The sequence below is a fragment of the Oxyura jamaicensis genome, chromosome 5, assembly GCF_011077185.1.
Source record: "Oxyura jamaicensis isolate SHBP4307 breed ruddy duck chromosome 5, BPBGC_Ojam_1.0, whole genome shotgun sequence".
In the NCBI taxonomy this organism is placed as follows: domain Eukaryota; kingdom Metazoa; phylum Chordata; class Aves; order Anseriformes; family Anatidae; genus Oxyura; species Oxyura jamaicensis.
The window spans coordinates 44,281,471-44,301,127 of NC_048897.1; positions in this window are offsets into that span (position 1 = coordinate 44,281,471).

Consider the following 19,657-nt stretch of genomic DNA (forward strand, 5'->3'; position numbering starts at 1 on the left):
GAAATTGAATGTCAAAGTGCCAGTCCTGTGGGCATGATTCTTTGCAGTATACAAATAATGAATACAGCACAATTGCAGATCGTGCCATAAACTGGGGCAACATGATCTATGGGAATTGCTGCATTTTCCCAGAAACGTTCTTTCAAGGGGGTGAAACATGAGCCTGTGGAAAGTGGGGAGTTCCTGAGCAGAGATGGATAGACTTACTGAGGCTAGATGACCTCTTAGCCATGACCCACTGGATCCACTGGGTCAAAGCTATGGCAGCCACCCTCCAAGATGAAAGTGCTCTCGGGGTACACCCCAGCAGAGCAATGCAACACCAACCACACAGACAGCTTGGCTGCTCTACCTTTACCTGCTTCATAACCCAGGGGTGATGTGTGTGTACAGGCAAAGGCAGCAGTTGCCTAATGGAACAGCAATGCACACCCTACAAAGGCACAGCACGTTGGGGATGGCCCTTCTGACTGCGGGTGCTGAGCCCCTGCCAGCTGTATGAGGTGGTGCCCCGTCCATCCTGCTGCGGCAGGAACAGCAATTCATCTTCATCTGCTCTGGGTACCCCTGCCTGCAATTCTTTTCCAAAGGCGAGGGTTGAAGAATGGTCTCAGTGAGCAGGAATGCGCGGCCCTGGGAGAGGGGGTGCTGCCAAGAGGCCACCAGCAGCTTGCTTTTCTGTAGCAGCACATAAGAGGTGCGCAGATATCTCCCCTCTGTCTCTAATGCTATTTTGCTGTTCAGGCTAAAGTTCTGGAGCTAAAAGATGAGTATTTGAAGCCTAAACTTTTGGGAATATCCTCCGTTGCAGTGCTCGCACAAGTGGTTTTATGCCTTGGCAAGCAAAGCCCCCAGGGAGGCTATACCTTTACCATGGAGGAGCTGACACATGTCAAAATAACACCAGAATAAAGGTCTTTCACCAAGCATTAACACAACGCAGAGGAATTGTCTGCTGCCCAAAGCCATTGTTTTGACAGGTGAATTAGGGCATTCTACCTTCCACCTGCCCCTTCCGTCTATGTTTCATGAGCACCTCACCCAAGGGGAGTCCTTCAAAGCACAAAGGTAGCAGAACCACAAGGACAAGGCACCACAACAAGCACAGTTCTGCTTCTGAACAATCTCCTTTGTTAGGCGTACCAAGTGACCTTCTTCTTCCTCAAAATGCACTACCTGGAAGCCCAGTGCCCCCACTCCTTGTTCCTGGTGTTTCAATGCCTCTGTTTATCTACAGTGTGACGTTCTCTGTGGGGTCATTCTTCTTCCTGCCCTTACCCTTGCAATGCTCACTGTTGAAGAAGGGGAATTTGTCTTCTGGGAACATCCCCAGCACTCAGGAGTTTACCCTGTTGCCTGGAGGTCGTGGAAAAGCCCACACCCTCCCCACATCACTGACACTGCCTGTCTTGTAAAATCTGTAACTCCTTTGTCTTTGGAGCTTCCACTAAGCAAGTGGATATCTCGAATACATTTTATATTGATTCTCTGTTGACTTAACTCCTTATCTTGCTGCTTCCCATTTCTTTTGCCTACAAAATAAAAACCTCCTCATAATAAGTGGGTTGTGCGCCCAACTTGAACAATGGGTGTTTGGTCTGGATGCTAATTGGATGAAGTCAGACCATTAGCACTTCAAATGAAATTACTTTGCAATGACATTAATATTCCAGCTCCAGCAATGTAATGATGCTCCTGCTTGCTTTGTAGGGATCCTGCAGGAACACAGTGAGGCATGTACAATGGAAACTCTGTGCTCAGTAGCATCTGTTATATAAAGTACACTCGAGTCCTAACAGGAGAGCTGGATCTGCAGTATGTGCAAAGAGAGAGAGAGAATGAGCAAAAGAAATATCTTTTTTTTCCATCTTTTTTTTCTAGAACATGCTGGTACTCTCCACCATTCTGAAACAAAGGCATTAAAGCTGGCAGAAAAGAATATTAATTGCAGTAATAAAACACACAGAGTGTAGTTCAGAAAGATGGTGGTTCCCTAGGATATAAATTCACACAAAAGCACTTTCTGAAACCATGCTGCAGCCTGACGGTGTGTTCCCCCACCCACACACACTATCTTTGATTTCCTCAGCAATCACAGAACAGCCAGCCGGTGGTATAAGCAAGGTAAGCTTTTTTTTTGGAGAGAGAGAGAGTCAAATAAACAAGAAGCTCCCCCTCTAGTCTGACATTGCAGCTGGCATTGCCACCATGGTCTTATGCAAGAGCCAGCTTTGTTAATTGTGCAAAAATAGTGGTTAATCATTCCATGAAAGCACACACTTATTATTATTTCCTAAGGATATCCTTATTTCCTAAAGAAATGACATTATGCAGCTGCAGGTTGCATGCTTCTCTGTGTTCATCTGATCCCTTGCTCAAACATACTCGTGGGTACGTCATTTTTAACAAAGCTGACAGAGGGTGGCTGGCACAAATACATCCTTACACACTTCATGCAAATGCATTGTTGAGGAGAGAAGAGAGGCTCTCACTGCTCCTGCTAAGGAGCAAAACACAGCATGAACTCAGCCTTTACTAGACATCCGAGACTCTACCCAAGCAGCTCCATCTTAAGCACACAGACTTGGTTTCCTTGCCATTGCTTACCAAATTCCCTGTTTACTCTCCACCGAACTTGCAGGTGTGCTAGAGCAAACAAAGCAACACAAATATTTAACACAAGCAACCTTTCCCATAGCAGCAGAAGCAATGGAGCTGCTTCCCTGCTGTGCCCCCTCCCCGTGGGCTGCACCCCAGTTTGGAGCTGCTGCTGCTGCCCGGCTGGCCAAGGGGCAGTGCTGGGTAGCCACGGTCAGAGGAAAAGGGAAATGCCAAACTTTCTTCCTTTCTCTTCCTGAGAGCTTTCACTTGAGTATCTCTTCCTGGCTCAGCCACCGATTTTCATCACCTCTTTCAGAAGTTAATCTAAGGCTTCTCTCCAGCTCCAGATCTGTCTGAAATTGGATGAATTCAATTTATCAGGAGGGAACAGACAGATGGACTGACAGGCAAACAGGCCAGCAGCATGGTTCCAGTAGTTTCATGCTCTTATAAAATAACACTGAAGTCCTGAGAATAAATTCAGTCCACAGAATTGAAAACTGCCCCTTCCCTTGCCCTGAATGCTGAAACATAACAAGTTTGGACGTGATGTACAATTTGCACTGCCTGTATTTTCCTCATTATTGTGAGGACCTGATTCCAAACTGACCTCAATTTTCACTTAATTAGTAACCTAGTTTGCTGTTCCTTTGAAACATTTTTAGCTAATTCCTGGGGACTTTGCCTCATTCTGTTTTGGTTTGTTTTGGTGTTTTTTGTGGGGTTTTTTGATTTTTTTTTTTTTTCAGAAACAGACAAGCATGGTTTTAAGGAAGAGGTTTCCTCTTTTGACAATAATAATAATATTTAATAAGTAAATAAATAAATCATGCAATCCCCCAAATTTTAAAGATGACCTGTAGAAAGCCTAGCAATAGGGATGTTCAAACTGACCCTAACAATCCCTGCATTGCAAATACCCTTCCCACACAGCAAGAGAGTAAAGCAATACTTCCAGAAGCAGCAGTTTAGTCTTCACTAAAGAAACTGGTACCAAGCTGTGAAATCCCATACCCTGATTTATCCCCACAGACCTCCAGCAAGGATTGAGCATACTGCAGTGATTGCAGCTTCCTTCTGCTTCCCTTCAGTGGAAGAGGGAGAAAGATTTATCCATGAGAAAGGATACAGAGCATACAACACATGCTAGGTAAAAAACAGTTTCTTCAGACCACAAAAATGAGCAGCTAGGTTCAACCAAATGCCGGGATAATAAAATATTCAAAGCAAACTTGTTAAGTTTCATACACCGAGATAGACCCCGAGGCCCTGTTTGGAGTTAGGCTATATTTAGCTGTGGGGAGGTGCAGAAATAGCAGACACAGGGAGGAGCACGGGGTGGTTTCCATGCTCCCTCACACCTCTGTACACAGGCCAGCGTCTGGTTTTGCATTACTGGTGTGGGAGGACAGAGGGCTGCAGCCCTTAGAGTGGCACTAGCACCTGCAGGGGACATGGGGAGAGGAGAGGGCCAGCAGCCCTGGGTCAGAGAGGGGGCAGAGCCGGTGTCAAGCTGAAGGACAGAAACACACCTCAGCCTGTGCAGGCCGGCATGTTCAGGGCATGTGGTGGCCTTAAAAACCTGTGAATAAAAGCCTCCTCCTCGCCTTTGGGTTTTCTTGCCTCCCTTGACGCACAGGCCCCGCAGGGCAGCCTGGTTTGGTAAAAGCCCTGTGCTGCTTGCTGCAGTGTTGGCTGAGCACACTGTCATTTCTGTAAAGCTCTGAGGGCTATTTCCCAAGTTCTCTATAGATGATAATTTCCCAAGTTTTCGATAGATGATAATTATCAGGAAAAGCAACAGGAAAAATATCAGGACCACAACATGAGGCAGACTGACGAAGTCTCTGTTTCCCCAGAGTCCTGCATGGGCAGTAAGTGGAGACAAGATACTGTCTGACCTTGTTCTCCTACCATACATACCTCTATATAAGCAATACATACAATATATACCACATGTCAAATTGTGAAGTATGTGTACTTTGCAGGAGAAACCAAGGAGAGGTTTGAAGGACAGACAAACTGGCCTCTCTGCCTAAGATAGCAGCAGAAAAACATGAACAAAAAATACCCACAGAAGTCAGCTCACCCCTTATCTCCCAATACTCAATGTCCACCCTTGTTATTTCAGCACTTGCAAAGCCCAAGTCCTGAATGGTCTTGTAATAGCAGTTTCAGAAAATACTTCTGCTACAGAAGTAACTGCAGGGCTGTCAGTCTGATCACATCCCTAGAAGACCAGCTACCCAGCCTGGTTTCTAATCCCAATCTCAGAAAAGTGTAATCCTAAAAGCCAGCCAAAGAGTTATCCAAGGAATGCTCCAGGGGCAGGTCTGAGACAGGAAAACTACAACGTAAATGCTACTTGGAAAGAGCTTTTTTAAAAAATGAATTATGGATATTGTTTGCTAGCATGATAAAGAATGCATCATCTCAGCCACGTTCCATGATTTTATCCAGAGGTTTTTCTCTTCTTAGAAGCTTGTGTTATGAATATTCTATCTCCATTTGGACAGAGACAAACCTAAAATGATTTTATTCAAATCTTTTATTTTGGCTTAGATTGACAGGCTTCCTCTGTGCATTTTTTCCCATAGATCCGAGCCAGTGGTAAATAATCTAGGTTCAATTTTGCAGGAAACTTCCCAAGCATGGCTACAGCCACAGCCCTATATGGAGCGGCATATGCAGAGATTTGGAACTGAAAATTCACTTTACACACTCCAAAGTCATTTGCATGTTTTTCCTGCTGCCACAAGAGGCCAGTGATTCTATAATTTCTACTCTCTAGTGTTTCACCAACACTGTACTGACATGGCTCCACAGGCACATATGTTAGACACCATCTGGAGGCTAAAAATCATAACTACAGACTGGTTTCCTGAACATCCTGAAACCTGTCAGATAGGAGCTGTGCACAACTTAATAGTAACTTAAGATCAGAACTCAAGTGTCTCTACACTCATCGTTTGTGAATGCATCATTCACGAGGTATCTCTGGCTACAGAAGCAGGGAGGAACAGCCCACACACCTGCAGTAATGGCAGAATGTGGAAATCTCCATCTTGCCAAAGAAGTTGTTATATTTTCACATTTTCAGAAATGCTCAGCATCCAGCATTTCCCACTGTCACTTCTGGACAGTCTGTGTAAGAACTCCACTCCCATCCAACAGTAAACATGGAGTTGGTTTATCTGCCAGCCCTGATGGAGCTCAGGATATTAAACAAGATGTCATGTCACACTGCAAAAAGGTCAATTTAAAAATATTTTTGCAATCTCTATTTTCTGTATTCTCTCATCTCTAAACTATTGGACTTAAGCAAGATACAGTGATGGGTTTGCAACAGGAACCCAAAACGGTCCTAAGAGAGAGCTAATCATCCTCAGAAACCACTGCGGAGAAAGTCTGCGTGATCACAACGAGAAGCATTAAACTTTTATCAGCAAGAGTTCAGGCTGAATAAAGCAGGCTTCCCAAATGCATAGCGATAAAACATTTACACTACACCGCTGTGTTTTCTTCCACAATCAGAAAAGCATTTAGAGGAGATGTGGCATTAGAAAATTCTGCACTGCTGCATGATGTGGAAGCTCTGTGAGAGTCTTCAACTTATTATGACCCCTTCTTCTCTTACAGGAAAGAAATAAATACCAACACAACAAGAGGTCGGCAAAACTTTTGGGCTATGAGGAGGCATCAGATACAGGAAAGGTAAAGGAAAGAAAATGTGTCTGAATGTATCCCATCTTTCTGCTGCTTCCTACTTCTGCACAAAGCACAGAGTGCTATATAAAGACTCAGAAACACTAACTCAGCTCCCAAGATCTGCACGTCACCGACTGCCAGCACATGAGCAGTGTTCGTCTGCTGTGCTCATCACAACACCACCACCGGCCTTCATCACTCACAGCGAGCTCTCCCCTGCAATAAAGATGTGGTCTTCAAGGAACCAAGATTAAAAACCTTTTTAAGGATGTTTCTAAATTATCAAGAAAATAAAAATAATCGGCATTTTTAACCCATCCTACACAAGCATGTTATCCGTCATGTTGTTGTGACCTGAGGTCTCCAGCACATGTTATTTGACTCTTGAAATTCAATTAATAAAAGTGCATTAAGGCTACATTCCAACAAAGGATTTAAGTGCATGACTGTTTCCTTTAGTTTCAAAGAGAATATTCAGCCTTTTAGCTGTACACATCTGTTTAATGAGCAGGAAGTCAGGCTGGAGAGGTGTTTATGTGCTCCATGGCTACATAACAATAACTAACTCAGAGACGTTGAAAGTCACACAAATTGTAAACCAATTTAATGTAACTGATCTTGATACAGCACTAAATTGTTGTATTTTAAGGCATCTGTCTGGAGCTTGTTTGCTTGAATGATTGGGGTTTTACTGGTATTTTCTGCACAATTTTTTAATGTTGAGGTTCCAGGCACAGTAGTGGTTACGTGTTCACTAAGGTCTCCTTCGCTGTTACCACACTGTTTACAGCTAAATACAACTTTGGTGGAAAAAAATGGTAGAAAAAATTAAGATTTCGTGCTCAAAACCTTTTTCACATCAGGAAAAAGAAGATGGCACTGATTTGGTTGATGAGGATAAGAAGATGACCTGGTCACTCACTAGACCAGATTCCTATTAACCTTATCGTGGGTAACCATTTAGGTCTACGCAGAGAGAAAGTCAAAAAGCTGTGAAATATCTCCTGGACCAAAACAGCTATGGATCACGCAAACGCAAGTGGGACCTGGGTCCTTTGTGTCAGCAATTGCCTCCCGCCACCTTTGCATGTATAAACATGACTGAGAAAAAAAAAAAACATTTTCTTTCTCCTTGCTTCACAGCTTCAGGGGGGTCATCACACACATATATCAGGAACTCCAAGCTGGACTGTAGTCTTAGACAAAATATATAGCACAACAGATCTGCCTTGGTACAACTTGTTCCAGGAAGCAGATGTACCTTGTGATATTAATTTATTCTAGCATTATTTGAAGAGAAGAGTTGGAGAGAGATATTGGTTTGTATAGCAGGTACTGACTGATATTTAAAACCTTTGGCATTACCATATGTGCCTGGAAATAACTGCCAGTGTTATTAGTTGCTGTCATTAATGACAGCATGCAAATGACTATCTAATCTGCATATGCAATTACATAATTAGTTGCCATATGTAAGAGCGTATGTTATTTATAGGTGCAGAATCAGAGGCAAAATTTAAGTCCAGTCCTCATAGTGTATTGTCTCATGAATCAGATCCTCTTGAACATAGGTAGGGATTTTCATTACTGAGTGCCCCATCTTAGGTTTAAAAAAAAAAAAGTCACAATTAATATTTCATATTATTGATTTTCCACTGTGATGGCACTGAATCAGTAATGTCGGCATCTAACCTGCTGACAGGAAGCTATAGCTGCTGTCCACAAAATGCCTGTCAACTTTAGAGGCTTGTTATGAAGAAAACAAGCCAGGAAAAATATCCAGTCCTGCTGGAGATCCATCCACCCTGCTCAATGAAGGCTTGATCTATTCTTATGAACAGCTGACCTAGATTCTCTGCCTGAATGAGAGCATTTCCCAGCATTGAGGCTGCTCAGAGAGTCAGAAATTCATGTACCACTTATCATGAGAGAGGAAAAAAATAAAAAGGATATCATCTTAAGGGAAAGGAACCGCATCAGTTAGTCATAAAAGAGCTTTATCCACATCTGCACAAAGCACTACCCGACATGCTTCTGCTCTCAGTTTGGAGTCTGGGAAGGACCACAGCCCTCATTTCAGCACATGCAGCAGGCTAGGCAGCCGCTGGCTCCTTGGAGAGGCAGAGATGTGCCAAAGTCGTAGAGGACAGGACTGCACAGCGGGCTGACCAGCTTGCCGTTCCTGAGCCACCTGCAGCTTTCCGGCAGCTCAGAGTCAGTCCCTGGGCTGGCAGCTCAAGGACTGCTGGTTAATGCTATGCCAAGAGGAAATAACCCTGCAAGATCTGCTGAGCCCAACACGGCCAGGTCCTGATGGGATCCAGCTGCACACGCAGCACACATCCATCACCCCCTGGAAGCTAGGGAGGCCTTGATAAGGCAAAGCTATGTCATACCTACATAGCTCATGGGACAGGTTTCCACCTCCCAGTTCTCCAAGAGAAGGGAAGCAGGTCTTGTGGCACTCAATAATGTAGTAACTGTGGTATGTGACTAAGAGGGACAGAGAAAGGATGGTCAATCACAGAGTAAGGACCTTAGGAGTCCTTTTCTTGCTGCTACTGCCCCTCATCTCACTGAAATCCCGATAACTTTTCATAGTAACCAACAATACCAGTAAGACTGGTGTTCAGGGGACCCAGAGAGTGTGTCGCCACAAGGGTTGGCAGCTCAATGCCAGCCCTCGGTGGCTACAGTCACTGATGCTGAGCTGCCTGCAGCGAGCAGCCCCAGGCCCATGAGCACACGAGCAGCACCCCCTGGGAAGGGTGAGAAGGAGCTGGCAGGCTGGCACAGTGCAGGCCTCTCTCAGCCCCACAGCGTACAGCTCCCACCACAGGGCCTTGCTGCAGTGCTGGCCACGGGGACAAGGGTTGCAGCATGGACCGAGTCCCTAGGCTAGGAGCTGGGCAGCCAAAGAACATCTCTTTTAACAAAATGTTTCCATCTGGCTCTGCCTCATGGATGGAGATATAAAGCTAACTTCAAATACATAGTGCCCTCTGACCACAGACATATTCTGCCTCTTCTTCAGGTGTGAACATCCTGGACTGTGTCTGCAGAAGAGGATTTCTGCTCATATGGACCCTCAGTGACTAGAGCAAACAGCCCCTCAAGGCTCTCAGAGCCAGGCACAATATGGACCTATAGCCCAAGGAAAGAACTGCTCTGGGCCATCCTGTCAGCAATCATCCACCCTTCCCCTCTTCCCTGAAGCCTCCAGAGGGGCCACCAGATGAGAATATAACATCTAATTAACCACCTCTCAAATCAAATCTGGTTCAACAATTGCAAATATCAGGCAATTGGGTTTTCCTCACCATCTTATATTTTGCATGTGGTTAGCATGCAAACTAGGTCAGTATTATTCCTACTGAAACACTCGCTATGGGTGTTATTTTTAGAAAGCCATGTGATCGTCTGACTTTTATTTATGAGTGCGCAGAAAGATCCACTGTATATTTTCCTGCCTGTCTTGTTTGGGGTGGTTTGTTTTTTCAGTTCTTTGGATTTGTTGCTGAGATCTTTGGCCTCTTTTTAAAAGGCAAGTCAGACTAAATCAGGAGACCACGCAGTTCGCATGCCTTAGTGGCCTATGAACACAGCGCACGCAGCAGTGAGCAAAGCAAACCAGACAAGTGCACCGAGGGACTACGAAAAGGCAAGGCACTGGTGCAGGCAATGAGAGGCAAGGATATGGAGCAGAAAAGATGCCAGGGGATTTGGGGAGGTGGGGAATCAGGCAGTGTGAAAGATGACAGAAAACATCACGCTTAGATCTTCAAAACACCTGCAAGGGTAGGCCCAAGATCTCAGCAGCCTGAGAAAAGTCAACAGGAGATCCAAGCTTATCAAAAGAAAACTTGTCCAGAGGTACACATTTATTTTCCATGGCCTCTTCTCATCTTCTTGCCCCAAGTGACACAACTCAAGGCAACAAAACCCTTCACCAGTTTTGCATTCAGGAGGTGAGTGGTCACAACACCAACCGATACCCACAGGACAACCACCATGGGGTGGGAGGGATCAGCCATGAGGGATGTGTCCTCAGGAGATCCCCATCCTGTGTTATATGGCCAGTGCCTAACGGGGACCCTCTGCGTCTGATCTCCACCTGGTTTTCACCCGGCCTGTTGGGGAATCCAGAGTCTCCATCCAGTGTGTGAGCTAACTAACAATTCACATCCTGGGGACACAAATCATTTTGCTAACCTCATGTGGCCAGTGTGAAGAAGTCTTCATCATTGCTGATAATCTAGTCTGCTTTTATAACCAGCAAAAAGATACAGATTAGCTTGATAGCTAATGAGACTGAGCTCCTCAAGTTCTTTGTCAAGCCATTTAGTTGCTGGGAGATCCCACTAAAATGTTCTTTCTTAATGACAGTTCATAATTTCTAATTGCATTTTGAGATAAAGTAGCCCAGTTGTATTCTATTTCAGAAATGCCATTATGATTATAATACTTAGCATTCTTTTTCTAAGTCAAATGCCTGGTAGAAAGTGTCTTGTGTCAACCTACTTATTGCTTTACCAACTGAACTTGCAGTCCCACATTAATTGGCATTGCTTCTGTCACGCTCTTTCTAGCTTTATTAATTGGCATTGGTTCTATCACACTCTAATTCTTTATTAATCAAGCGTGTATCATCTGCCTAGCTATATTTGAGATCAAGCACCAAATTACCTCAGTGTCCTGTTAATGCTTTTAAAAATAATTCTCCAGCTCTGCAGAATTTGCAAGTTTCTCAAGATATTTAAAAAATCTGGCTCAGCTGCTGAGAAACTCAGTTAGTCTTCCTAAAATCGCTGATGTAATCTATTAGTTATTGCTAATTTAAAGCATCTGGCTTTAGCAGGTGTTATTTAGCACATCCTGAATTACTGTTAGATGGAGAGGATTTTAGTGTACTATTATATGGTTGTGTCCTCTGGCCTTTTCCCTCATTTATTGAACACTTTGTGTGTTTTTTGTTGTTGTTTTTTTTTTTGTTGTTGTTGTTGTTGTTTGGTTGTTTTTTATGTTTGTTTTTTGTTTTGTTTTGTTTTGTTGTTTTTTTTTCTTCAATATTGAAATATCCATTGAGAGTTTCTGGTATCTGGAAATTTTATCAGTTCTCAAAGCCTTTGCCTATCTAATATACTTTGAACATTACCCTTGTAGCTCCTAAGTCAATGGACCAAACACTTCTTTGGAAGTTCTTTGGTTTTCCTTACTGACTTCTGCAGTTTTAACAATTGGGTTTTATTCATTACTATCACCTTTTTCCCATGTTTCATGTGTAAGAATTTGCCTTTGTTTTATTTTTTATAACTTCACTCCACGTAGCTTGACTGGACTTAAATTAGCACAACCCTCTCTGCACTTTGTTGTTTTTTGATCATAAACTAAAATATTCTTAGTCAGCTCTCACTTTTCATGCCTATTTACTCTTTAAGGTCTTCCTGCCACCTGAACCACCTCATGCTTTTCATCATTATGAAAGCAGCTAATTAAAACATCAAGACTATACAGTGCTGTCCACTGTTCCTTGTTCACACGTTGTTTGTTTACGTGTAACCATAATAAGCACCTGCATCTAAGCAACCACCCATTCATCAGCGATCAGTGCCTCCTCCTCAGCCTGAAGTCTGTGTAATACTGAACAGGTTATGACACATTTTCAACTAGGAAATTCCTGTGTATACTTTTTTAGAACTCCCCAGGCCACTTCAGCAGCAGCAGTGGAGCTGCGGACATGTCACTTCAGGGGCTGGCAGCTGGCCCTGCAGTGACCTGCAGACTGCAGCAGGTACCAGTCACTGTGCCTCTTGCATTATACGTTAGACCACTCATCCATAAGCATTCAGAATTATTTTCTTCCTTGGAAACAAGAGTCATGCTGATATTGAACCTGTCTTTCTCAGTCTTCCTTAATATTACCTCCAGTGATTTCTGCATTTGCATCAAGCAAATCTGCCCACCAGACTGCAAAAGTTCAGGTAGCTCTAATGAACAACTTGAGCTCTTCCTGATGCTTTCCTGTTTGTGAACCAGACTCCTTGAATAAGCTTACAGATAATGCAGATAATTACAGAAATGTTTTCTTTCAGGGTCCTCAGTTCATTTTGTCCTCCTGTCACTGGATTTTGCTCTAAAGAAGTGCTTATTTGTTCCTTCTTTCCATTCTTCCTTTGATTAGTAACACAAGAGCTCCTGATATTTTTCACTACAAGATTCCAGAAATCAACATGAAATGTTTGCCCACTTCTTCCCCAGACAGCAGCATCAGCCCTCTCTCTGCACTGTCAAGAAGACTGGGACTTTGAAAAACTATGTTGTGTTTGGAATGAGAATGAGGGGAACCAGGTAGCTATTTCCATTACCAGGATGTTTCCAACAGCGGGTTCAAACTTAAAGCTCTGAATTTCCCCAGCTTCTCTAAGTGAGGAATCATCATGCAGCAACCAGCCTGCACATACGCCTACAAAGCAGAAATCAAATGGTGAACATAACCAACAGAGCACTGCAAGCCCCTCAGTTAGACACTTCCACCAGCATACTGTGTACACTTAAATTTGGAAAAAACTGTTTTCTTCTGTCCTTACTAATTCATCTCAAGCTCAGAAGCTTGCATCACAGTCAGCCTGCCTCCCTGAGCTAACTGCTGGTACCATCTCGGTGTCTCCCCCCGGAAGAAACAACTTCAGAAGAAACAAGGTAGGCAGAGACAAAGACGACTGGACCAGACCCAACTCAACTTCCAAGCTACAAATAACATTTCTTTCTCAAGCAAAGACCAAGCCGTCACAGAGCATTAGGTATGAGCTGTAGCTAAAGCTACACAAGCTGCATTCTCCACGCAGGGCAGGCAACTGCAGATTTTCCTGCAAACAGAAGTGGTACAAATGAATGAGGAAATGCAGGCTTCGTGCTAGGCCAACCTAAACATAGCACAGCTTGGGAACTCAACTCTGTGTTCCAGGGGTGAGTGGGACTCATATGCGGGGATGCTTAGGGGTGTTTTAAGAACGTGGGACGTATCCTGCAAACTTGCTGGAATGGCCTGGGTGACACAAGCTGGCAGGATGGGCTAGCCGTGCACTGCAGCAGCAGCACCTAATGCTGCTATGCCACATGATTCTAACATTGCTCCCAGGAAAACCAGTGTTTGGGGATAAAAATCATAAAGATGTCTTCTTTTACCCCAGACTTACCATCCTTTTTCCCTACACCTTCACATAAGATTTGTACATGGGTCACTTCCACTACCTATCACCTGCAACACATCGTACGTACTGTGGAGCCAGCAGCAGACTGAGTAGCCGAACAGAACAGGAATCTGCTCAGAACTGCCTTATCAACTGGATGTTTCATAAGTCTGGGCAGTAGACAATATCTCCTCTTCCAGCAGCTGATTTTGACAAAATTTGTCAGAATTTTCATACTTTAGAGATCTTGACCCATCTGTCCAACCTGTCTGATACGGGCCAAAACACTGGAGAAAACAAGTTGAAGAGCTCAGATCTTTTTTCTTAAAGCCATATGCTTATCTGACTTAGCCAGAGCAACTTGCTATCCAGGGAATAACCTTACAGGAGACAAACATGAGTTGCATTGAATTTTCTGTAACTGTACTCTTTTGGGATCAATTCATACAAAAATAAAACATACTTTATCAGTCACTGACACATTCATTTTCTATCTTAATGTTAAAACCAGCAGATTATTCCTGCCTTGAAAAAAGAACTGAGTGCAACAATAACTCACTGCATTCATTAATAGCAAAAACTGCTTTGCAGTTATTTCAGTTTCACCCTCCTGAAATTACGCGGTTAGTTATTGGTGCCAGATTCCCATTTATCACAAGAGCCTTTCGTAACAACAACAAACAATAGCTTCTTCTTAATCAGGTTTACCATGAAAGGAAGAACTCATGTCACAAAGGAAGGGCCACATAATTGTTCCTCACTACCTCAAGGTACACGGGACTTTCACACATCCCTTAGAGATGTCAGTAATACGCAATACCCAGGAAAGTTATGAACATCACAAGGAAAACTGTCTGAGCCTAGTAACAGAAGAAGTGCTAATGAGTGCAGGACAATAGGCATAGTCAGGCAGGCAAACAAAAAGCAGAAGCAGAAATGTAACGTGAGCCATGTTATCAGCTGTCCTGTAACAAGAGAGCTGGGCCACTTCTGCTCGGCCATCCACCAGCATCACGCACTATGTCACCGAAGTTCATCTAGGTGCCTCAGAGGCTGTAGCTACTGCAGCAGTGAGAAATGCAGCTCTTTTTCCTGCTTATCAAAAAGCATGAGTCCTCTTCTAAGCCAAAGTAATGTTCCCTCACTGCTGCATTTCCTACAGGCAACATGGGTGGTCATTCCAGTGCAAAACTACTGGGAGAGTAGATTTAGGGTCACACCAGACTAGCACAAGACAGCCCTGAATTCCCTTGTTCTTTAAACATCATTTTTCTTTGCTTTTTTACAAGCACAAAATGAAGACTTCATGTCTTTTTCAGGGACAGTAATATTTTATTTAAGATGCCCTGCTAACACCATGAATTTTACATGACAGCAGCTCCATCCTCCAACATCCTCCAGCCTCTCCATGTTAGTCAGCAGGGCTCTGATCCTGCAGCCATGAGACGTGGTATCTCCCACGGGGAGCCCTGGCATGGGGCTGGGTCATGTTGTTCACCAGCACATCCCTTCTCCCCACCAACCACCGCTGAAATTCAGCCCAAACTGAAGTGCTGCATTAGAGACCTTCCTGGGAGACGGATCTGCTGCATCAGCTCCCCCTGCCAATGCTTCCCAGAGAAATCCCCCAGTGCAGGCTGTTCTGGGGGGCTCAGACCTGCTGAGGGTGGGCAGGCCTAGCCTTCCCACCATTTTGGGTCTAGTGCAGGACTCTGATCATGTCTGTGGAGCTATGTCTGGTAATACGTGTTCAGGGAGGCAAGCTTTTACAATAACCAACCATATTCAGCTCTCAGCCATGGAAGATTAACTGGGTTTGGGATTAACTGGACACTTCCCAGAGCAAGCATGGCTACAACACAGTGCCATGGCATATGTGACACAGGGTACTCGAGCCTCAGGGCCACATCCCACTGGGGGACCAGCAGCCTAAAGCTGTCCCTGCTCAGCACAGAAACTAGCAGGCTCCTTACGATCCTTTTAAAGGTGGAAGACCTGAATATGCTCTTTTCCCTAGCAAATATAAAGCCTGTACTAGCCAGGATTTGGTTTTATCCAGGCTACCCACCCCACATTATCTTTGATGGCTGAAAGCTGCCGGTTTTTAATTGAACCAGCCAATACCACTACGCTAAAACAAGAACATGCTGTGTAGCCTGCAAAAACGTTCCCAAGTGCCAGGCAGCTGGTGTGCTGACACCATGGCCTGTGTGCTGAGTAACGGTGTCTCACTGTTTCGTTGTGCTCCCTTATCTCTCTCCTTCCATCTGTTGTTCCTCGCCTTCCACTCGGATTGCATGCTGTTCGGAGCAGGGCTTTCTTCTAGCACCCACCACCTAGGAGCTAATCTGTGACAGGGCTCCACAAAACCAGTCTGATTAACTCACCTAAACAAGTAATTAGAGAATCGGAGTTGACGTTGTTCAGGAATGTGTATATGAATGGATTTTAAGCACGGTGCACCTGGATGAAAAGCATGACTCATAAGTGTTACTAACGTTACTCTTTTTCATGTCCATAAACCTAAGAAATGGGAGAAATGTGGGAGGGGGGTAGAAAAAGACAAAAAGGCAAAGAGACAGCAGGCTGGCAGGCAAGCATCTCTCAAATACAAATGCACTAAATGACTGGAACACAGACCAGATGCCAAGAAGAGCTGAGCATTTTGCAACTCCTACTCATATTCTCATTTCTTCTTTTCTAGTTCTTAACTTTGCATGCTTCTCCATTTTGTTTTTGCTTCATCTTTCACATACATAGCCCAAGACTTGGATCTTATCTTCATGTATCCAAGCGACTTACTATCATATCATGTGCACACACAGCTACACCCACAGGTCAAGGCATCTCTTTCGCTGCCTTCTGTACACGATGATAGTGCAACTCCTCCGGTCACCAGGACAACAGTCACAGCCTGTCAAACTGATAAGAAGTTGGTTGGCTGGGCTCATGCTCTGAAGGAAAACACGGAGGAAATAAATGTAATACGCAGCAATGAACTGCAAATGACATTTGGTTTTCCCCTTAGGAAGCTGGAATGAGAACTAATGTGATAGCAACAAAGGAAGAAGGGGACCTAAAGAGAAGAGACTCGTTTAACTTTTAAAGCCCCACAGCTAATGGGAAATGGGAAGTATTGAATTAAGGCACAAGATTGGAGCTAACTCTTGGGGCTTATCTCAGCCTTCCCATGCAAAGGGAGTGGCTTTGAGCCCACAGAGTCCCAACTTGCCAGAAGTGACCAAAGCTACTGTCATCCCAACGGGCTCAGAGGTTGTCTCTGCTAGACACCGAGGTAAGGGGCAACGAAAGGAAATAAGCATTACATTCCAGGCATTCTCTGTTGCTAGAACTGCCTCTCAGCAACCAGGACGGCTAAAGGACTGTAGGACATTATGCCAACACTCAGCACTCAGCTGGCTGGATCTCAGTTCACCGCAGGACCAGAAAGCTACCTTTTCCCACAAAACAGCCCCACCAAATACAGCTGAATCAAGAATCAGGGCCTGTCACCCTAGCAAACTGCTTTGTAAAACAGACATTTGGTAGATATGGAGGTCAAGCCATAAATCCAGTCTTCCCAATGCTGTCAAAATTCAGGGAAATATAGAACTGGTGTCTGTAATGTTTAGTCTTACAGCTTCAAGACCCACAGTCCGATCACTTCGCCATCACAGGAACAGGTATGAAAGACAGTCTGAAAAGAAAACTACTTGTAAATGGAAGCCAAATCCATTTTATCAGGCCATCTGTAGCCCATGGGGTGGGTTGAGGGGATATGTCTTAGGCAGAATACATCAAAGTGGTAAAGCCTCATCAGAACAAGAAAGGATTGTGCAAATCCAGCTGAAGTTGGAGAACTCTGATAAGACCATTCCTTGTAAAACTGATAAGAAGTGATGTCTTTGAGGGGTACTCATGGACACAGCAGGGCTTCTGCTGAAGCAAGGCTTGCATCAGCAATGTTCAAAATAAAGTCTGGAAATGCAGGTCACACTGGGCAAGATCTAATCTAAATGGGAAGAGGACAGCAACACAAATAGCCTCATGCTTTATGACATGGGATCAGGCAGCCACACCAGCCAGCACTAAAGGGGCAAGTGATGGTTAAAGGTCTCCCCCCCACCTCTGCTCCCCTCTCCTTCCTAGACACAGACCAAGAATTCAGTCTCTTTATTCTGTCTCCCATCTGTGATTCAGCAGTGAATTCTCTTTTTAGGAAGGCGCTGCAGCATTCAGCCACCCTCTCTATCCTCTAGCCTGCACTTTAGAGCAGGGAACTGCAAAGTCAGCTGTACAGCTCTCTCTGCTTGGGTGGAGCAGAGAGATACACAACAGCCTAACATAGTCAAGGCCTTTCTGAGCACAACAAAGCAGTGCCAAGAAACAGAAAAAAATGTCATCAAGGCCACATCGGTGCGTTTCTCGCATTTGTCCTGCGTCCCAGACAAAACAGGCAGGCACAATGCTCAGAGACAAAGAGGCCTTTCTCAGCAAGCAGTGCGGCATGTGCTCCCGGGTCACATAAGCCGGCTGTGTGTCTGCCCAGTCCCCTTTCCCCTGTTTTGACTGTAGCTGCATCCTTTCTGTGTCAAGATGTGGATACTTAATGCATTCTCACCTTTGCCCTCAGCTACAAGCTGTTTCTGCTTAGCTAATGCTTTTCTTGGCAGGCTCAGCCAGGCAAGTCAGAGTTCAGTTTGCACCCTGATCAGCTGAAACACAGATGACTGGCTCTGGGAAATGCTGTGGAGATAGGGCCAAAATGAACCGAAGTCGCTTACATGTAGCTGCAAATTGCTCCGTGTTGGTCCTCAGCCAGCGAGATTCTGGGCAATGACCAGGCGTCCAGGCGCAGCCAAAGGACAAATGAAAATAAACAGCAAAGGAGTTTCTTCCAGGGACATATTATGAAGAGATTTTCAAAGCAGGATTTTAGAACAGAATCCTGTTGTTTGTCCTTAATGCCTTAGCATGGACTGTGGATGATGTCAGAGCACTGAAAAGCTTTAGACAGTTAACGCAAGTGGGAAATGGGGAGGATATAAGACACAGGACAAGAGGTAAGACAAGCAGGGCTTTTCACAGGTCTGGCACAGCTCTCTCATACAACTGCTGCATGCCAAGCTTTCCAAAGTTCTCAGAGTGAATAGTTGAAGTTTAGCTGGTCCTGAGTAAAGACTTAAGAATTTGACTTCATTTCGTCCAATATTTTTGCTTATTTCTTGCCAAGCAGCCATCCATCAGCAATCCATTAAAGAGACTGCTATGGGAAACCCATGACTAATAACTCTCCTTTGATTCACTCGTTTCTGTTAGCAGTTTTTGGGGAGGAATACACTGCACAGCCTCTTGTACAATACTCCTGTACAGAGTCCGTGTATGTACAGAGACTGACCTCCACAATACTGCTTTCCAAAGATCTCTCAGCAGCCCCGTATAGGTTAGGTCACTGTGGCAAACACACCACTGCAGGTCCGGATCACAATCAGCAAATATGCACAACTTGCAGTAAGCTGCAGAGCTGCCTTCTTAAGACCTTTGCTAGGAAAAGAGAATGTTACTGAGCAGTTTACTCTGCAGCAGGGGATAAGGAGGTTTGGGCTGGCTCTCAAGCAATCAAGCTAGCAGATTGTGACTTGGCAGCCCAGCGCTACTTTGCCCGTTTCCCTGCTGCTCCAGGAATTGAGCAAACTGTGAGCGATCTGCCTGCACACGTCATAGCATATGCCTCCCCGTGCACCAGAATTAGCACCCTGCCGGACAAGCTGCATGGGCCAAATCATTCACCCTCTCCTGCCCACCCGAACATCTTCCAGGGGGCAGAATGCGGTGGGACTGTCTGCACGGGACTGTCTGCAGAGAAGGCAATCCAAATCTTGCATCTGCAAGGGAAGATATTTAAAGCTTCATCTGTGTGAATGAGCTGCTCACTGCAGGCCTCTGTGGGAGCAGCACTGGCACTGAGATTCAAAATTAGTTATCTATAAAGCAAGAAGTTTTATCAAATGTATACGACTAAACATTATCCAGAGCGCACTGACTCTCACAGAGGCTTGCCCTTGCAGCAGATAGACTAAACTATCAAAAGTCCTTGTCACAGCACTCCTCGTCTCAGTGCACCAGGAAAACAAACAAAAAGAAGAGAAAGAAAAAAC